A 6,263-nucleotide genomic window follows, 5' to 3' on the forward strand; every position below is an offset into this window, starting at 1 on the left:
CCATGAACGGAGGGGACACATGATTAATAACTGTTCTGTGTAAGTTTATTTTGTGTTATAACACAGGTTGGATCATCAGTGGAGAAAGTGAGTATAAAAGGTGATGTTCTGGTTAACACACAGGCTTTTGTTTATAGGACGTTTCAAGGATGCAGGCTGTGGATGGAGCCAAGAAAAGATTTGACATGATGATTAATTTGATTTCATTCCTTAAAACAGGTTTGAAGGTCCGGAGCATGTAGACTTAATATGATATGACTAACCTTTTTAATGCCCTAACCTGAGTGAAGGATTTTGAGTTTGTAACACATGAGATGTGTCACAAAAGGGGAGTTACAGGATTTAAGGTTTAATTTGAAAGGGGTTTTAGGATTACTTGATGATGTTTAGGTTTTTGATAATTTAGGTATGGTAAAACTGAGGCAGAAAGTGTTATTTTCAGGTTATTTTTGATTTCTAGAATAAGAGGTTATAATTTAGGCGTGCACATACAGATATGTCAAAGGAAAATTGTATATATGTTATCAGCTACATGAAATGTGTCTACGTGACGCTTACCTAATAACTTATGTGATGATAAAGTTGTTTACCGACTAGCAGCTTGCTCTCTTCTTGAACCTACAGACTTAGAAAAGGGGAACTTCAGCTCTGAGTTCTGAGAATAACTCTGGTATTTTTATAAGTAGACAGGAAACACGTCGAGACCGCCGTATAGGGCAAATGTGTTAGAGCTTGTAATTAAATGTGGGCTTGAAAAGAGGAAGCAAATTTGGTACAGGACGTGCTTGAGATGATCAGATGAGAGAAAGGAGAAGAACAGAGCACAAATACACCGAGTTGTTTATATTACAAAGAAGATCAAAAGCTTGTTAGACACAGGTTATAATGGAAGCATAAAAGGGATGAGAGGAACTTTACATAACATAGAAATCCTGCAACAATTGTAAATTGCCCAAACACAGTGTTCAGACCGGATATGCGCTACCCGTTAAAGGGGCGAAGAAATCAGGCCTAAGTTTGAAAAATGAAATGGGTTAACTCGATAGAGGATGTTTCCAAAGGTAGAGAAAATAATGTAGGACCTTTTACCAGGAGAAAGCTAACTGTATCTTTTACACTTTACAGTGTGCATTGAGGGAAGTCAGGAATAGTTTAAATTAGGATTGAAAAAATTAAACTAGGTGAAAAGGGGTGTAGCAAGTAGATTTAGGGCAGTTCACAGCCTGGCGTAAATGCAAGGTGCCACACACAGCTTAAGTTATTTGTTTGATTTATTTTATGACAAAATAATAAGGAAACATTGAAAACATACAACCCGTTGAGGAGACAGATAGGGTTGGGGAATTGAAAGGGTTGGTTTGTTTAGCATAATGCACTACAAAGTATACAAAGTTTATATAACATGATGCAAACACACGAATCAGAGACACGTAATGAGAAAACTGATTAGAATGCTCCTTACAACTACATGTTTATTGTATGCAATGATATTAACTATGGCTGTGTTGTTTATTGTCTATATTTTGCAGGGCACTCCGAACCACTTGTCTGAACACGGAGGCCAGTCCAGCCCAGCACTTCCTGAGACTGTAGTTGCTAAAACAGGATCGGTAAAAAAGACAAAAGCGCGAGGTGTCAGGTAAAGGTGATGAGTGTCTCAGCAGGAATAAGGGCATAGGGTTGAATTATGGTAAAGGGTCTACCAGTTCATTCACATTTGATTTGTGTGACGTCATTAAGTGTACAGGAGCTAGTAGTAGCTGGAGAGCGTATGAGGTACGGGTCTGCAATCACCCCATGATATGCTTAGGGTAAATTTAGTTGATGCAAAGTCTAAGCCGCTCGCAGAAAGCTTAATCACCATTCTGACTGATCAGATGGTAACTTCGGGAACAGTAGCTCAAAAGGAACAGGAACCAAAAGGAGAGTACTTCTGACAACAGAATTACTTTAGACTGAAGCTTAAAGAGTTGATAAAGCGCCCACGGGTTTCAAAGACAGTAACCTCTGGCTTGATTGGGTGGCTCAAGATGCTAGAGAACAACATGTATCTGACTGTGTTGCCTGTGCTTCAGCTAGGTCACGGTTGTTTACAGAGCCCGCACCATTGCATTAGAGGATGAGTGGGGCTATGATTGTATGTTACAGTTAACTAGAAGTGAAGTGACTACTGGCAACTGTACTGTGTTGTCCAGACTTTTCCCTGCCATTTCAAAGCAGACAGCAGTGGGACCATTTATGCTAAAATTAGATAATTACATGTTTCAAGTTTTCTACAGATAATGAAAAGTACAAGGTGGGAGAGATCGACCCAACTAGGTGTGCTGTCACACTCACAGGACGAACCACCAACAATGTAAGCGACCCTACCACGGTAATTGGAACATGGGCAAGAAGTGGGCTCTACTAATACTGTGGGGAAGATATTCGTGTTCCTATGGGAAGCGAGGGGACATGTGCGATGGTGCGATTGGGAGCTCGATCATGCTTATTGGAAACCAGGTAAAGGCTATTCCACAACATAACACGTGAACTTTAGCTGCCATACGTAAGAGATACATTTTGGCCAAAGAGGGACCCAGACTACCCATGCATATGATCCTCGTTTGAACTCGCCGACCTGGATAGACTCCATAGGAGTGCCCAGGGAGTTCCTAATGAGTGCAAGCTGGTAAGTCAGGTAGTTGCAGGATCGGAGAGTATATTTCTTTGGGTAACGCCTAAGAAAAATGTTGGCCGATTATGTTCATTACAACCTGCTGAGACTCTCTGACCAAACCAGGGACGCCATGATGGGGTTCGCAGAACAATTAGGTCCGAGTTCGCTGACGGGAGAGCGAAATCGAATTATCTAAAACCATGCATGAGCACTCAGGTATCGAAAATATGCTGGCGTCCTGGATGACATCTGTGTTTGGACAATGGAAAGGTGTGGCTAAGTAAACTTGGCAAGTGTCAGTGATGTTTTCTTTGACTGTACTTTTGGGAATATTGGTCATCGCTAGTTGTGGTATCATTCCTTGTGTCAGAGGATGGTTGGTAAAGATAATGGCGAGGGTTGCGAACCCTGCCTGGGTTGAGGGAAATTCTTTATTCCTATTATATAATCTGCATTATTATGATTGCATTAAGAACATGTTTTACAGCATTGTTTACCAGTAATATTGTTTACAGGGTTCATATTGCATTGCATAGGTTTGTCATCACACTCATTCTATTCACAGGTTTAGTTCATTTTATACACATTGCATATCTGTGCTTGTTTGGAGTTGATGTTCTATCCAAGAGGGTTTTAAGCTTCACTGGTGAGAGTGTCCAGGTGATACATGTTGAGGGAAGATGAGAACATAGCAGGTGAATTGCATGCACGCTACAAACACACATGATTTAAATATAGGCCAGGCCAAAGGCCTGGACTTGATGCAGCTTTCAACTTTACAGCTCCTAACTTGCAGGAATGGCGGGAGTGTAATGAATGAATGCAAAACATGCTTACAGACACAAACATGACAGGGTTTATTTTACAGGGTAAAGGTGGACCACAGGTTGCTTTGTTTCTGCTTAGCAACTACTGAGGTAAATGGTGTTAAAGATAAATATGCAATAAGTGAACAAGAAATGTGTGAGGGTGAGCCGGGTGAAACAAAATGTTGTAGATAATGGAAACTTGTCTAACGGGCATTAACAGTAACCTTTGCATGTTATGTATATGCTTGAGGCCAAAGGAGGCATAAATCCAGATAGAAAACTTTGAAGTGTGCTTTTAGCGGAGATTTAGGCTGACAGGGGATGGTGTATATTTTACCCGGGTGTGTTTAATAAAAAAAACTAAAAGCGTTGCTCACACACATAAAGAGTATTGAGATTAAATAAAGTTAATATAATGGATAGAGCCCAGAACAGGAAAATACATAAGTAAAATCAAATGTAATGTTTGATTTCACTTTTATTGGGAAACAATCAGGCTAGAAATGTGAGTAACCTATGTTTAAACTGTGAAAACACTCTCCACATACATTAAAACTGTGCAACTCTGAGTGGGCCATGCAATCAAGCAACTGTTACATATCTGTATTAAACTAGCCAACATAGACTCACCACCACATGATGTTGCCCTGCAGCGGGGCAGAAAATCATTTCAAACCAGGGATCTTATGTTGATTATCATATTCTTACTTATGTACACACACACACACAGAAGGGAAAAAATTTCAAAACAAAACAAAAACAACTTCGCTTAACCTGTCCAGCACAGGAGCAAAATAAAATCTCTTTGGGCTCTGTTAAAATTTCTTTAGTCAAAGTGTAAAAGGCCAAACCTAGGAGGTTGGGCAACCCGGAAAGTCCCTCCAGTATCAGGAGTTAATAGTCAGGAAACATTCTTCACTTTAACGCTGCTTTTTATGAAAACCACTGACTCATAGATGCAGATAGACATACAAGTGCACATACATCCAGATGTGCATTTAGACATTAAAAGTGTAGAGACATGTACACACAGATTGGCAAACCGGTACAGAGTCTAGCTGAAGAGCTTAACAAAGCAGACGTGGCAGTAGGGTTTGTGATTTTGCCTGATATGATATTGGGAACCAACTTTGAATAATGACAGGAACCTGAGATGAACACAGTAGGTTAGTAAGGTGTAGCAGAGAGAGGGTCAGAGCGAAGGTAGTGGACCTGGGAATAGTGTAGTGACGTCTTTGGAAGACGTCAAAAGGGGAATTGTAGAATTATAGGGACTATTTTACATAACCATCATCTTGTCATTGCATTAATTATCATTTCATCCAAGCATTTATTGAAGCTGCTGGCATTATGTTATAATTTGTATTATAGGGGTTATCATAATCAAATATTAACATGTTTATTACAGGTGCAGTTATAACTACTTTAAAATGATTGAGTTAAATATATATATATCATAACTCATATGCTGAGTATATTGTTACAGTAAAATAGTAGCTGAGCAAAGGCCTGAATGTATTCAGCTTCTTGTGGTATTTGAGTTTGCTTAGTTACAGGTGACGGAAGGATGTCCAGTCCATGGTGACCTCGAAGGCCTTAGGTCATCACTATATTCGGAAGAGTATGCCACAAGGAGGAACCTCTATGTTGCAGTTAATTCTTAAAATACATGAATGTTCTGTACATGCAAATTATGTGCTTGTAAACGCAAGAAGGGGCGTTACAATACCCTGATGTTATAAAAGCAATCTAGAGTGTATTTTGGGTAGAGATGTACAACTGTTTTGCAGTTTGCACCTCTCCACGCTGCGTGCATTCATTAAAATCAATTGTTTGAATGACCTCTTCTGGACCATCATTGTTTTACTCTCGTCCTCAATTTCGAACCCGTAACAATGGCCTCAGCCAGACACAAATTCCTTGGTGTAATGTGGACGGCATCAGCTAGGAACACAGGCCCTGGTGAAATGTAGTTTGGCCTAAGCCAGCATCACATGCCATGGGTAAATGTGGATGGCATCAGGCAGCAGCACAGCTCCTGGTGTGGTGAAGATGGCCTCAGCCAGAAGCAGGATCCCTGGTGTGGTGAAGATTGCCTCACCAGGAAGCAAAGGCCCTGGTGTAATGTAGACGGCATCTGCCTGGAACACAGGCCCTGTTGAAATGTAGTGGAACTCAACCAGCAACACAGGCCCTGGTGTGGTGAAGATGGCCTCACAGAAAGAACTGGCTGTGGTGTAATGTGGATGGCTTCAGCCAGCAACACATTCCTAGTGTAATGTGGTTGGCCTCAGCCAGCAGCACAGGCCCTGGTGAAATATCGTTGGCCTCAGCAAAGAACACATGCCAGTGTGAAATGTGGATGGCTTCAGCCAGCAGCACAGGCCCTGGTGAAATTTAGTTGGCCTAATCCAGCTACACAGGCCCTGGTGACATTTAGTTGGCCTAAGCCAGAATCACATGCCATGGGTAAATATGGATGGCATCAGGCAGCAGCACAGGCCCAGGTGTGGTGAAGATGGCCTAACCCAGAAGCAGAAGCCCTGGTGTGGTGAAGATGGCCTCGGCAAGACGCAAAGGCCCTGGTGTAATGTGGACGGCATCAGCTACGAACACAGGGCTCGGGTGAAATGTAGTTGGCCTCAGTCAGCAGCACAGGCCCTGGTGACATGTATTTGGCCTAAGCCAGAATCACACGCCATGGGTAAATATGGATGTCCTCAGTCAGCAGCACAGGCTCTCGCTTCTTGAATATGGCCTCAGCCAGAACCACAAGCCCTGGTGTAATGTAGTTA

The sequence above is a fragment of the Oreochromis aureus genome, unplaced genomic scaffold (assembly GCF_013358895.1).
Source record: "Oreochromis aureus strain Israel breed Guangdong unplaced genomic scaffold, ZZ_aureus HiC_scaffold_80, whole genome shotgun sequence".
In the NCBI taxonomy this organism is placed as follows: domain Eukaryota; kingdom Metazoa; phylum Chordata; class Actinopteri; order Cichliformes; family Cichlidae; genus Oreochromis; species Oreochromis aureus.